This window comes from Polypterus senegalus, chromosome 1 (assembly GCF_016835505.1).
Source record: "Polypterus senegalus isolate Bchr_013 chromosome 1, ASM1683550v1, whole genome shotgun sequence".
Classification (NCBI taxonomy): Eukaryota; Metazoa; Chordata; class Cladistia; order Polypteriformes; family Polypteridae; genus Polypterus; species Polypterus senegalus.
Genome location: NC_053154.1, coordinates 157715877 through 157730513, shown reverse-complemented (window position 1 = coordinate 157730513; position 14637 = coordinate 157715877). Strand labels below are relative to the sequence as shown.

The window sequence follows — 14637 nt, the reverse complement described above, 5'->3', positions numbered from 1 at the left end:
ATTAATAGGTAACATTAAACACAATTATAGAGAATAATAATAATGTCGTGGGAAATAAAATCAGGAAGCACAGAGAAATAACTAACGCATTTAAGAAATACTATTAAGTCATTATATTCCCGATGGTGTAAAGAAAATGATGTATAAGTCACAGAGTTCTCAAATACAAGAATCACAAATACCACAGCTTGTGTAGAAGAGCTTGATAAACCTTTGAGGCTCTCTGATATTTAAGATGAGATAAAATCACTGCAAAGTGGCAAAGTTGCAGGTCTGCATAGATTTTGAGAGGAATTTTATAAAACTTTCTCAGCTCATTTAAGACCAATATTTTTAACAATGTTTACTGCAGCTAGATCTAGTCTACCAAAAACATGATGATGAATAACAGTTACTGTCTTTCCAAAGAAAAAGATTTTCTAGAATGTGGATCACTTCTAAATAACGATGTTAGGATCCTACCAAACATTACAGTTAAAAGAACAGAAAAAGTGCTCAGCCTTATAAATTTGGATTTATTAAAGCCAGACACTTGGTACCCAATCTTCAGTGTGTGTTTAATGTAATGCATTCTCCTACAGAATCTAAATTTTCAAATGTCTTAATATCTTTGGATGCAGAAAAAGCCTTTATAGAGATAGAATTGAATGGGGATATCTTATTTACCATAGATTTGGGTTTGGTCCCAGTATATCTACATGTATTAAAATTGTTCTATGCTAGTTCAGAAGCCACAATCCATAAAAATTCAGATGGTTTCAAATTAGAATGTAGAACCAGCCATGGTGTCCTTATCACCAATGCTGTTTGCAATTGCTGTAGAACCCCTAGCTATCCATATGAGATAAGCAGTCAGAGACAAAAGCGATCATAAGGGAAGGCCTTGATCAGAGAAATCTCTTTATGTCGATGATATGGTGCTTCATATCTCAGACCCATATTCTACTGTTACCATTAATATTAAATGTTAGGAGAATTTCATAATATCTCTGGATTCAGATTTCATTTCAATAACAAGGTGTTTTTTTCAGTGAATTTCCTCTCACAGTAGGCCAAGCCAGAACACTCTTCACTGATTGTATCAGAACAGTTTAAATACCTGGGAATTACTGTACCACATTAAATCACCAGTGTTAAACTAACATTTGAGTGTCCAAAATCATCTCTGTAAACATGCTTTCAGTATAATGACTAAAAACATTAAAAGAGAGGTTAATAAACAGTCCTGCCCCCATCTTACTTTAGCTGGGAGAATTAATGCTGTCAAAATGAATATCCTTAAAAAGCTACTATATCTTTTCAGACAACCCCAATAAACAGTTTGTTAATATGGGTCGTCAAGTCTGACATACCGAACAACTAGAAGTCCCATAATGAAATGGCCATGATGCACCATTGGCGAAGACAAGAGGTTGAGATACACTACTTTGATGACACCTTTCAATGGCCAGCACGACCATGATAAAGGCCCGTCACCTACCAATATGAGATCTTCTGTCTCTTTTTCTCTCTCTCTTATACTATGACCTCAGTGTCCCATTGCTGTTGTCGTAAATTCTGTTTTTCATGCATATTTTTGCTTGTGACTATTTTATGGTCATACATTGTGTATTTATTGATTACTATATATTTTCATAATTTGCTTATATCTTAGCAATGGCATCTTTTTTAATTGTTGAAACCATTTTGTATTCTTTGCTGCTGGTAACTGTGTCCATTGCTGATCATGTGGCTCATCGTTGACACTGCTTTTTGTTATGGTATCAGTGTGATTTTTATTTTTGATACATTTTTCTGCACATTTCGTTTAGGGGAAACATGTTTTGAATGTCAATAAACTTAAAAAGAATGTTATTTTCCTAATTTAAAGTTGAATTCAACAAGTGGGAATTTGTCCCATTGTGTTTTAGTATTTATTTTCCCACAATGGCATTTTGTTCTATGGATGTTGCCATATTGACATGAAATTAATGTGAATTATCGTGGGTATATCCACCAGAAGACGTGTTGGACAATGTCATTGGCTCAATAGTTCGTAAGCCGATATCATGGCGACCTATCAGTGTCCAAGAACGTGGCAACTCTTCGTGAATTTATTACTTATTTTTGTGGGTTAATGACGTTCAGTTCGGTGTTTTGACATTTTTGAATTAACTAGGTAAAAGAGCAGTTTGAATTATTTGGTTTTAACCCATTCTTTATTTTTTTGCCAGTTCAGCAGTGACTCCATTAACATTTTGTACACTACTGATGTCATCGTATGTCGTCTGTCTGTTGCTGGTGGTGCAAAGCCCTCGGCATTCAAGCTACTGAATAAATTCATAAACACATAAAACTATATTTAAGAATCAGTTTGGTTAGGAAAATCTCTTATTAGAATTGATAGGATTTTCATTTAGATTTTAGAGAAATAATTTTTAATAGTGTTAATAATTTTTGGATTAATGTTTGCTATAGAATTTTTGCTTATCCCAGTCAATTACTGGTTTTTAGCTGTGGATATTCTCATTTCCCAGTCCGCCTATCACTCAGTCTCTGTCATGGACTAATAAATCCCATTAAGCTCTAAAAACACTTACAGAAATGCCCACTAGAAGGGAATATACCACCAAACCCTGGCTACATTAAAGGGCAACACAGAGTCCTTACAAAAACCAAAAGGTTTATTTCCACAGAAATGCTTGTAACAAGAATGAAGCTCTGTAAAGCACAAAAGACAAAATGGAGTTTCCTAAAATAAAAGGGCAATTCAAGTGAACAAGAATTCCAGAAACAAGTTCAAAAACTGAGCAACAGCGGTCAGAAATTCAATAAATCAAAGAAACACAAGAAAAGGGGACAAATAAACTCACATTAAAAATGAACCGCCAGGAATTGTGGAAGACCTTGCAAATTTATAGAGCGGTGGGCAGTTCTTGGTGGTGAGTGGCACCACTTGGGGGACCACCCACAAAATGCATGGAACATAATACAGGCAGGTTATAGATATGGTCAAAAACAAAGTATAATCCACATGATTCAATAAAACCAATATTAACATACCGTATATGTTCCAATAAACGCCGAGTCTCTTATTGTCGCCAGTCTCTAATAAACGCCGGGCTTCAGAGGGGACGCGGCCAAATAGTAGCCGGGTCTTTGATATTTGCTTACTATCGTACAATATAAGCGTCTGTATCATTATAGACGTGTGTAATACATGTGCGTGTCAGCACATTGCATATACAGTATAAGGTTTCTAAAACTGTTTCATTTTCGTGCTGGGTTGACCACGAGGCAATGTCTGATGGTGACATGGATCATGTCTGCATGGGATGAAATCTCAAATGAAATGATTCAGGAATCTTTCAAAAATTGTGGCATCACCAATTCTATTGACTGTAGTGAGGATTCATTAATCCATTGCCTCAAAGAAAATCAGCTGTGTTTTGAAGGAAGAGAGAAATTGTCAGCGGCAAGAATTCAAAGCGTCACGACAAACCTGGAAGAAGAGGAAGACAATAGTGAACTGGACAACAACGAAGCTGTCATTGCGGATTCGGACAACGAATAGCAGTGAAAGGTACAAAAAAACATTGCCATTTATCTTTAACAGTCTTATGCAGCATGTGAAATTCAAATAAAGTAGCTGTTTGTAATATTAGCCAATATTTTGGTGTACCTACCTGTACCGACACGCGTGAAAAAATATTGCGTTCTGAAGGTTTTTGTTAATAATGGCTGGTCTCTAATAGCAGCCGGTCTCTATTAAGCACCGGGAGCTGAGGATGGTTTTGCAAATAAACGCCGGGGGCCACTATTGGAGCATATACGGTAAATGATAAAAAAGACTTAACCCCAGTGAGAGGAGGAACTCTGGTGGAAACATTAGAGTCTGTTACTGGGGCACTGGCTTTACTATGTACTCAAAATCGGCAATTTGAGCTCTTGGCCAAGCCAGCTCCTGATTCTAAGCTCAGGCACCATTATACTAAAGAGTGGGACTATTTTGGGGCAGTTCTCAGAACCATTTTAAAATACCTGCAGAAAGTTGTGTGGCATTCCCCTATTATGATTTGCCAGTTCACAAACATCAAAATAAAAGAGCTCTGATGTGAAAACTATGCCTCAGGGTTTCAATGAGGCCTCAGTCTGGCCCCAAACTGAAGAAGCAGTCTTTGCAGCCTGCACTGGCCAATGGAAACAAGGCTGAGAAAAATGTACAGTAAAGGGAGATGGGATCCAAATAACCTGTGGCCCACAATAACAAAGCAGAGTTCATTGTAAAACATTTAAAAAGAATGTATTACTCACATGCAAAACAAGAAGAAAAGGAGTCAAAAAGATTATAAACTTAACAAGGTTAAGTCTGGAATCAAAACTGAAAGTCAAGGCAGTGTTCAAGAAGCCAGAACATCTCAAAAGGTACTTACAAACACAAAATTCTAAATCCACAGATTGAAAACTTGTTAGCACCAGTGCTGAGCGCTTCTTCGAAAGCTTATCCAGCGTTCATCCCCGATCAGAAGTTTGAGTATTCAGTATTTAAATTCCTCCACGAAAAAATATAACATTCCAATTTTTTATTTAGCCACCACTACAAACTACATGGAGAAAGTAACATTTAAAAAAAAAAATAGAATTTTTAGTGAAGTTTTCCCTTAATCTTACCCAACCAAGTTAATCCAATTCAGGGCAGTTGTATTGTACAGGGGACAGTGAAATTCTTACTTGTGTGTCTGGCCAGCATGCACCTTTGAAACATGAAGAGATCAGAATCTATTCCAGTAGCATCAGACAGAAACTGGGATGAGCCCCGTCCATCACGATGACCCAGTCAAACACCCACACCCAGATCCTTACTCATACCGAGTCACTTTAGAATGAATAATTCAACTAATCTACATAGGAAAAGACATAGAAATATGGCAGACTGAAAACTGCACATGGACAGTCACTGAACAGGTCATTCAAACCCAGGACGCCGAATCCATGCGGCAGTAACCCTCATCACTTCAGCACCATGTCAGCCAACAATATTACAAGCATAACAGAATGAATGCAATTTCCTGTGGCTGCTACAACAGAGAAAAGGAGCTGTCTGTTCACTTTGAAAGAGTTCAGAGTCGCAGAAGACTGAGCCCAATCAAACATCCATCCATCCATCCATTTTCTAACCCGCTGAATCCGAATACAGGGTCACGGGGGTCTGCTGGAGCCAATCCCAGCCAACACAGGGCACAAGGCAGGAACCAATCCTGGGCAGGGTGCCAACCCACCGCAGGACACACACAAACACACCCACACACCAAGCATCAATTTAGAATCGCCAATCCACCTAACCTGCATGTCTTTGGATTGTGGGAGGAAACCGGAGCGCCCGGAGGAAACCCACGCAGACACGGGAGAACATGCAAACTCCACGCAGGGAGGACCCGAAGCGAACCCGGTCTCCTAACTGCGAGGCAGCAGCGCTACCACTGCGCCACCGTGCCGCCCCCAATCAAACATATACATCTAATATCTGTGATGAAGTCTAACAAAAGCTATACAAAAGTAATAAACAATCTTGTTCATTGTAATTTGCATAAGTCAATTTATGAAAAAAAGTGAATCCACCTTCACCATCTAAAATTTCTGGCAGGTAGAAACATTTTGTACACTGTCATAAAAGGCAACAACATAAAGTAATACCTGGAATTTTGATTGGAAAGCTGTCTGAACTTCTGTTTGAATTTATTACATGCAAACCCTCAAAAAGGCCATTTGTACTCCCTGTAAAAAAGGGCATCAGGGTGAACATAAAAGCTTTAGCAGTGGCTGGAGCGAAAGTGGATCTCAACAGAGAAAGTCGTCTCCACAGCAGCTGAGATAGAGATCCAAGACTAATTCCACGGTCTTTACTGTTGCGGATAGTCCTTTTCTTAGTTTTTTTTCCCCCCACTACTTTAATTTTTCAAGCCATCCCATTCGGTTTTGATCACCTTTTTATTGGATCCCCCCAGCCAGCTCGATTGTTTTCCCTCCTATGAAGAGCCTGCTCATGATTTACTCCAGCCAGAAGCCTAATTAAGAATTGCTAATTAAACAGTAAAGATTGCGCTTCCCTTTTTCTGTGACGCACAGCACGCGTTTTGCAGCCTGCGAACTGGCATTTCCGACACTCCGGAGTGCCACCGTTTCACTAGGGGTCTTCGGCAAATGTCACTTCTTGCTTCAGTCTACTTGACTCTGCAGTTGATAGTCTGAGATTCGGCGTTCAGAGCATCTAGCTCACCATGGCAACAAATGACGCGACGCAGGCGCAATTCAGAGATTGAGGCTAGGCAGCCAATCAAAGTGCTCAAAATCACACACACGCACACACACTTTGTCGAGGAAGGCGACTGCCACAATGCATTCGGCATTATCGTCAGCGTATAGGTCTACCTGGGCGCGTTCCTTGGTTTATGTTACACAGACTTACTCTGCAGCGGTCACACCCAAGCACTGCACACCAGGCAAAGCAATAGCGCGAGAAGAAGGCGTGAACCCTGAAACAAGCATGGATGCGTAATTTAAAACAAACGTAAGCTCTAAGAAGTGAGCTAACAACCTCGAGTATTCACTTTAGTTTAACAATGTCCTTTATGTGCTACTGGAAAAAAAATTTCAAGGAGAGAAAAGAACCCGATTTCGAATTCTGAAGGAGGAGGAGTGAAAGAAGGGAAATACAAAAAGTAAACGCGACTCGATGATCATCGTTGTATTTGCGAGACTTAATCTCTCGGGGCGCACTGCACCTCCTGCTCGGGGGAGCGCAGCCGATGTGCCCGCGGGTGCTAGACGGCCAGGACGGGGCACATATAGGCTCTCTTTATACATGGAATTGACAAGTGTAGCGTACAAAAGCTGAATTTGAGTGAACAAAATTCATTGCTGCGTGCAAAAATGTATTTCAGTGTTTGCACTTATCCATATACACACACAATAGCACCCCTCTCGCTCAGTTTTTCATTTGCGCTTGCTCGCAATGTGTTGCTTGCGCTCACAACATTCTCTGCTGCGAGCGCTCAGCTCTCTGTACACCGTTATAAGTGTGCCACAAAACCAACCAATCACAGACTTGGTTTCAAAAATTCTGATTAGCTCTTACGGTCTCCAATCAGCTCGCTTAGCTGCTGCATTCCGGAAACAGTCCGAAATGTAGCTAAATCCAACTAAACTCCAATTTGCGGATAATATCTTTAATTATTTTATTTTAAAATTGGGGTTTAATTGAGTTTAGCTGGATTTGGAGACCGTAAGAGCCAATCAGAATTTTTGAAACCAAGTCTGTGATTGGTTGGTTTTGTGGCACACTTATAACGGTGTACAGAGAGTTGAGCGCCTGCAGCAGAGAATGTTGTGAGCGCAAGCAACACATTGCGTTTCGGTAATTCGATCACGACCGTACAGACATTAAAAGAGTAAATGCACATAGCATCGCATCACCCCGAAGTCACCCGGAGGGGTTCAGAAAATCACAATTAGGAAGTGTGCGTGTCCTGCCCATAACCACGTGAGCAGAAGCTGATTTGAATTGTGCGCGGGGAAGATGACCTGGAAAAAAACAGTGCTCACAATTGTCAGAGCAGGACGTAACGAGAGCTTATAGGAAAGTGAAAGTCGAGACGTCAGCTGGTCCAGACCGCAATCCAGGATGTGTTTTGAAGATTTGTACCAGCCCCAGTGTTCACAATAATATTTAATCTTGCATTTACCCAGTCTGTCCTGTCAGCATACCTGTAATGATTCACCGTTGTTTCTGTACCAAAGAACGCAAATCAAGCCTGTCTGAATGACTATCGTCCCATCGCACTAATGCCAGTAGCAATGAAGTGTTCCCAGAGGCTAGTCCCGAATTAAAACAGCAACAGGATTTATTTATACAGCACATTTTCATACAACAATGTAGCTCAAAGCGCTTTACAAGATGACAAAAGTACATTACAAGAAGAGAAAAAAATAAGATTAGGCAATATATATTTAAGAATAAATAACAAAACTAGGCAATGTCTGAATTACATGTGCTCCTCTGTGCCAAAAGAGCTGGATCCATTACAGTTTGCATATTAGTCCAGCGGATCTACAGAAGATAAAGATGACTTTGATCCTTCATATTGCACTTTACCCAGTGATGTGCGGTGAGGTTCATGGCTAGTGAGGCACACACGCATTCAGAGTCAGATTTACAAATATATCAACCCAAAAGAGTAGCTTATTCACTATTCAGTTGGCACATGGACTACTGGTTATATTCCCTATCTCGTCAGCATTCTTTACACACACAGGTAAGGCGCACATTTGACTAAGAAAATACGTCACATTTATAGTGGCGAGAGAGAGCGGAGAAAGCGCATTTGCTCTGCACCCTCCATGTCTTCTAACTTTGCCATTGCAATTCCATAATTCATACTCATTCAATACAAATGAAAGTATGAAGTGGTGTACAAAAAAAAATTTCCATTTTAACCTTAATTGAAATATTTGCTTATTTTTTAATTGCTTTTAACTATGGATGTTTTAATCAGTTTTAATACAGACTGTTGGACAAAAGGATAACAAAAAAAAACAAAGAATATTTTATTTAAGGTTTTTAAATATTGGATTGCTTTTTTCTTAGTCTGATCCAATTTTTTATAAAACTGAAAACCGTTTATGGTCTTACCTTTAATTGTAAATGAAGCCCATGTGCCTATCCTTCCCCACTTTTTTTGTAAAAGTCCAATAAGACCACGTGCAGCAAAACACTCAGTCGTGTGAGTGTAAGGCTTTGAGCACTCACAGATCCAGGGCTCTCAGCGCATATAAAGCGTATAAGGACAATATGTTATAAATGAAACGTAGACGACTAAGCTAAGAAGAAAGCAGCGTGGAGAAAAGAGATGCAAAAGCGTTGGAGAGGAAAAAAAGAAAATAATCCATCCACCTGTCCATTATCCAACCCGCTATTTCCTAACTACAGGGTCACGGGGTCTGCTGGAGCCAATCCCAGCTAAGACAGGACGCAAGGCAGGAAACAAACCCCGGGCAGGGCGCCAGCCCACCACAGAAAAAAGAATAATCTAGGAGCAAATTCGGAAAATAATAATATCAGCCCAGAACAAGTGGAATTAGAAGAAAAAAAAAAAAAAGGCACATCCAATCGGGCTCAGAATTAAAAGACAGAGGGTAAAAGACAAAGTAGAACTTCATAAAGACGTTCAGAAACGTTGGCACTATACACATGCAGAGCAAGTTATGAAGGCAGTGGAATTCGAAAGGCTCAAAAAAAAAAAAATGGCGTGATACACATGTGGTGAAAGTTAAAGAATATGAAAGTAGGAAAATTAGAAAGTATAAAAAAAAAAAAGTAAAAATCGCAGTAGTGCAAACAAAGAAATTATTACTTGAAAAAGGGAAAATAATCACCATGGACCAGGTGTCATTGGAAAAAAAAAGCAGGATAAAGCGAGGTCAGAAATGAAAGACAGAGTAGAAAAGAAAGAGGTTAAAAAACAAGGGGGCCAAAGTCATGCAGAGCAGGTTAGAGATAATGAAAACTGGAATTCAAAAGACTAAAAAAAAAAAAACGTAGGCGCGAAACACATGCAGAGCAAGATACAGAATATGAAAGCAGAAAAAAATGACAGTGTCAAAACAAAAAAAGTAAACCGCATTAGCGCAAGAAAAGACAAATTACTACACGGAGAAATAACGAAAAGGCGAATAGAGATTGAATATATGGACATAGGTGATATGTCAGAAATATGTGAATATTGTAAGGCTTTGAAGTTTAAGTCAGAGAATTTCAAAAACGTGGTTTAGCTCACATGCATTTATTGGTTACTTTGCAAAAACAATGATTAACTGCTGATGATGTAGATCGTTTTTTCTGTGCGGAAATTCCAAAAAGAGAAACCTATCCTGAATTATGACACAAAGTCATTACAAACACGTCTCACTGACCTCATTTAAAAGATTCAGCATATTGGGATTGGAAAGATTCCAAATGCTGTTTTTACAGAAGTTCTGAAATAAAAGTGAAACTAATGAAATAGCAACAATTCAAAGAAAAAAAAAATCTTAAAAGTGTGTACCTGGAAAACCAAAAACAGGGGTTGGCGAGTGAAGTGATCAGTGGGCAAAGCCCCCTAGTAATTTTAAAAGTCTTAATCTTCCATTTTGGCTTTCAGTTGGAACAAAAAATTAAAGTACAGTAAAGGGAGCGCTGCAGTGCACTTGACTTTCTGATGTCGCTAACTTATTGGCGCCCAGAGCCTCTGAGTAGAACAGCAGCAGCAACAAACACCTGTTGGGCTCACAAGCGCCCCCTTCGGTGCGGCATGGTACTGTCTGCATGACCGTGTGCCTTTTCACTGTGGTTTTATGTCCGATCAGAAAGACTGAATATATAACAGGGAGACAACAACAGGCACCCGCCAATCGTATGCATCAACCCAGTGTGTGAGAGATGGCGTAGTCCAAGGTGAGATGAGGCTCATTGCTGCTGTACCTCGCATTTCTCCCCTGTATTTAAAAAGGAAATGCGGCATTTCAGCAATTTTGACTATAAAAATGATAAATGTTATTGCAATGATACAGAAAATAAATTTATAGTGCAGACATGTGGACAAATTTATTTTATGTTATCATTATTAATTTGTTTTACTTTTCATGATGACATGTGAGGCTCTGGCTGTCCTAACCGCACGTCCCTGACTTCCCCATCTGAACAACAAGAAAGTGATGTTATGTTTCAGTGCTACTTATAGACTATAGTTTTGCATTTAACACAACAATCTTCTCCAAGCTCATCACCAAGATCAGGAACCCGTGTCTGAGCATTTCATTGTGCAGCTGGATTTCTAACATTCTGACAAGCAGATTTGTGGCTGTTTGAGTGGATGGCCACATTTCATCATCCCTCACTCTCAGCACTCTCTGCTTGGAGTCCACTGCTGTATTCCCTCTGTGATTGTGTAGTTGCACATGACTTTAACATCAGTGTCAAGTTTGCTGATGATACAGCTGGGGTAGGGTCAGGGCCGGTGCCACCATTAAGGTGAATTATGCACTGGCCTAGAGGGCACTGATCATAACTGGGAGGAAGGGGGATGATGGAGAGGGGATTGGGGGGCGACCCAGCTGCATGGGTTAGCTACTGAACAGTCAGTCGGTGCACAAATGAGCTTGGCCTCAAAATAACCTAGCACCAGCATTGGGTAGGAATGGTATCTAACAACAAGGAGCAGACTTACCTGGATGAAGTGGAGAAGTGTGTGTCACACTGGTGTCAGGACAACATTCTACTCCTGAGTGTCAGCAAGACAAAGAGGCTGAGTGTGGACTTTGGGGAAGAAACAAGCACGTCACTACCACCGCCTCACTATTAACAGCACATAGGTGGAAAAGGGGAATGGTCGTTTCAGATACCTCAGTGTGCGAGGACCTAACCTGGCCCAAACATGCCGACACCTTGGTGAAGGTGGCACAACAACGTCTCTAGCACCTTAGACACCACAGGGATTTAAGGCTGCCCTCCCAGTTACTGAAAGTACTTCAACACATCCAGGAATGAAAGTATTCTGGCAGGAAGTATTAACTGCCTGGTTTTAGAACGGCACACAGCAGGACCGCAAAGCTCTGCAGAGAGTGGTATGGTCAGCTGAACAAGTCACTGGGTGTACACCCCCTAACTGCGAGGACATCTACACCAAGAGATGTTGGACCAGGGCAAAGAAACTAATCAGAGATACCAACCATCCCAGCAACGGCCTCCTCACTGTGCTGCGGTCAGGTAAATGAAGTCCAGTCCAGAGTGACATTCACACCTTAAATAAAGAAATCTGTAGAAATACATGATGTCCTGTTATTATTGATGTCGTTTATAGTTATTATTTATCACGTATTTATAATTTAATTGCTTTTTGATATTTATAAAGTCCTGTATTATTATTATTGCCCGTTTATATTCTTCTTAAAGGCACAGTCATTGGAGTTGAGCGACTAAGCATTACAGTACATATTGCACTGTATGTATAATTTGGGACAAAATTTGATTTGATCATAATTGGGACACAGGTGACATAAGTGTCATCTGGATTAATTATCTCCAAATACGAACATATTGAAAATGAATGTTAAAGTGAGATGTAAAGGGTTCAGAAATGTGCGAATGTTTCCAACATAGGAGGAGGAGGTTTATTCTGTACAAAATCATCATCTTAGAATCTAGTGTTACACATAACATTTATTTATATATATTGAAGTGTTTTACATTAGTAACAGTTAAAAAAAAAAAAGGTTGAGACCCGCAGTGACTAGTGGAAAGGGGCTCTCTGAATTATTGAATCACTGTTAGGACCTCACCTAGCTGTACTGAGGGAATGGCAGAAAAAACTAAGGCTCAGGCAGTTGATTTGAATAACAGTGCTCCTTGATCAGAGAGTAAATGCAGATATAAGGTGGGCAACTGCATAACAGAAGGATATCACAGACTGTAGTTTGTTTCACAAACACCTTACAGGTCTACAGTTGGCTTCTTCATTAAATACACACCAAAATACTAGCATCATCTAAAACAGAGAGCAGTACTCCATCACAGAACACACTCACATGCTCACAGCGACTTTCCAATCAAGTCTTTGAACCCATAAAACCAGCCATGTGGACACAAGGAGAACATGTAAATTCCACATGAAAGTTAGCAGGCCTGGATTCTAGAGCTGTGAGGCAGCAGCACTGATCACTAGGCCACCATGACTGTAATTAATGATCGAGTACAAATGCAGTTCTATATCATAAGTGGTTTGGATAGGAAATCTCTGAAAATGTGTTAGTAAAGTCTCAGCAAGACTTTAATCAGTACTTTTAACTAGCACAAAAAGAATCAAATGTTTCTTTACAGATCACCTCAGTCCAGACTTCATAAGTCAAATACTTACCCACAATATGCAATCTTCCACACATCCATTTCAAACCCATTCAGTCCATTTGTAGTGTCACACAAAGGCCGAATTCCAAATAAGAAGTCACAAAGAAGGAAATCACATTTACTGTAACAATTACCATTGAGATTTTCAGGATACTTTTTAAACTAATCACATTTGGAACAGGAAGCGTCCAGCAATTTTAAGGTAAAGGTCCATGCCTGACTAGTGAAATTTGTTGATCTTGTGCTGCAGAATGGGGAGACAGCATGTCGGTGACGCATACAAGTAAGAATTTATCTGTACTGTGCACATGATGATAAACTCGAACATCTGCATCATGCACATGCCAGATGCCATCAAGCGGAGATGGTCTGAACATAAAAGTGTAAATAAAAAAAAAATTAATTAATAGCAGGGCATGCTCACTCGTACCACCACCCTTTACCATGAATGAGGTTGGCCTGTTTGAGGGTAACAGGAGTACCATGAGAAAAATCAATGCAGACATGGAAGATCTTACAGTCTCCATGTACAGTGTGAATTTAAGCCTAATGTTCAATCTAATGTAACAACTGCAATATTTGCAATCCAATCTACTGATAATCCGCATGTCACGTTTCAGTTATGTACTTAATAATTAATTCAATAACTATTAACACAAATAAAATATGCAGTGTTGAAACCTTCCAGTGTAGAGTCCCAAGATGGCAATTCCTCTGGCCTTCATTTACTATTTTGTCCATTTGCCCTTTCTTTTAGTTTTTTTAATATTCTAACTGGATTGTTTGTTCAAACCTTAGCTGCCCGGTGTCTCTACAGGCTACCACAACAAGATGAGAGAAAGTGTCTATTCTTTTAAAAATAAATGCATTTATTTACATTGCTTGAAGTACAGGGATATACAGACATTCATTATTAGCAGGTTACTGGTACAGCATAAACTTCCTTTTCTGGATTTCCAGCATTCTGAATTAATTCACCTTATTTTCGTGTTTGTGGAGAATGAGAAACAAATTGACAAGTGTAAAAGAGCTACCACTTGTTTAAAGAGAACATCATGATCCTGGTGTGTGTCTCAATTGTGCATTGTAAACGGACAACCCGAGTGCTGGAGGCGGTCACAGATGCTGCAGGTTTTTGCTTTAAACCAAATTCTTAATTAAAACTGATTGTTACAGTGTATGAACAATCAGTTTAATTAGATATTGTACTACTTGTATCAGTCATCTTTTTGTGTGTTATGGACTGGGGACGATAAAAAAACCCTCAAATGTACTTTCCCCCCCAAATGTTCTTGTGTGTGTCTGAGGGGGAGTGTTGTTTGTATTTATTATATTCACACACACACACACACACACACACACACACACACACATACATATACATGATATGTATATATAGTTATATTTAGCTTCTATAAAATTTTACATTTCCCCTTAGGAAAAAATAAATTATCATCTATCTAAATGCAACTACTTTGCTAATGACGAACACATGTATGAGGGGAAATATAGCACAAATTTGGTAGCCATTACCTGTCTTCTATTTGCATGTCATAACTGACTACAATCTAATATACAAGAAGAAACTAAAAAGCAAGTAAATTGAAAATGAAGGAAAAGTAAATGGTAATTTAAGGATAGTAAAATTCACGGCAGCATTAAGTATAAGTTAGATTTTAAACCACTGATACAGCAAGTAGACAGCTAGACAGAGCCACCGG

At 39.4% G+C, this 14637-nt stretch overlaps 1 protein-coding gene across 2 annotated transcripts in view; it reads right to left on the bottom strand.

Moving 5' to 3' along the window:
* The window catches only part of LOC120533927 (leucine-rich repeat and IQ domain-containing protein 4-like), a 30196-nt gene extending 23975 nt beyond the window's left edge, over nt 1-6221 (bottom strand). The window contains exon 1 of one of the 2 annotated variants that reach the window (XM_039761055.1): nt 5964-6221. The gene's annotated coding sequence lies outside the window, so the exon portion shown is untranslated. Of the gene's footprint in view, nt 1-5673; nt 5918-5963 lie in introns of those variants that run through there. The other variant, XM_039761063.1, reaches the window with a different exon arrangement.
* Between the last annotated feature and the right edge of the window lie 8416 nt (nt 6222-14637).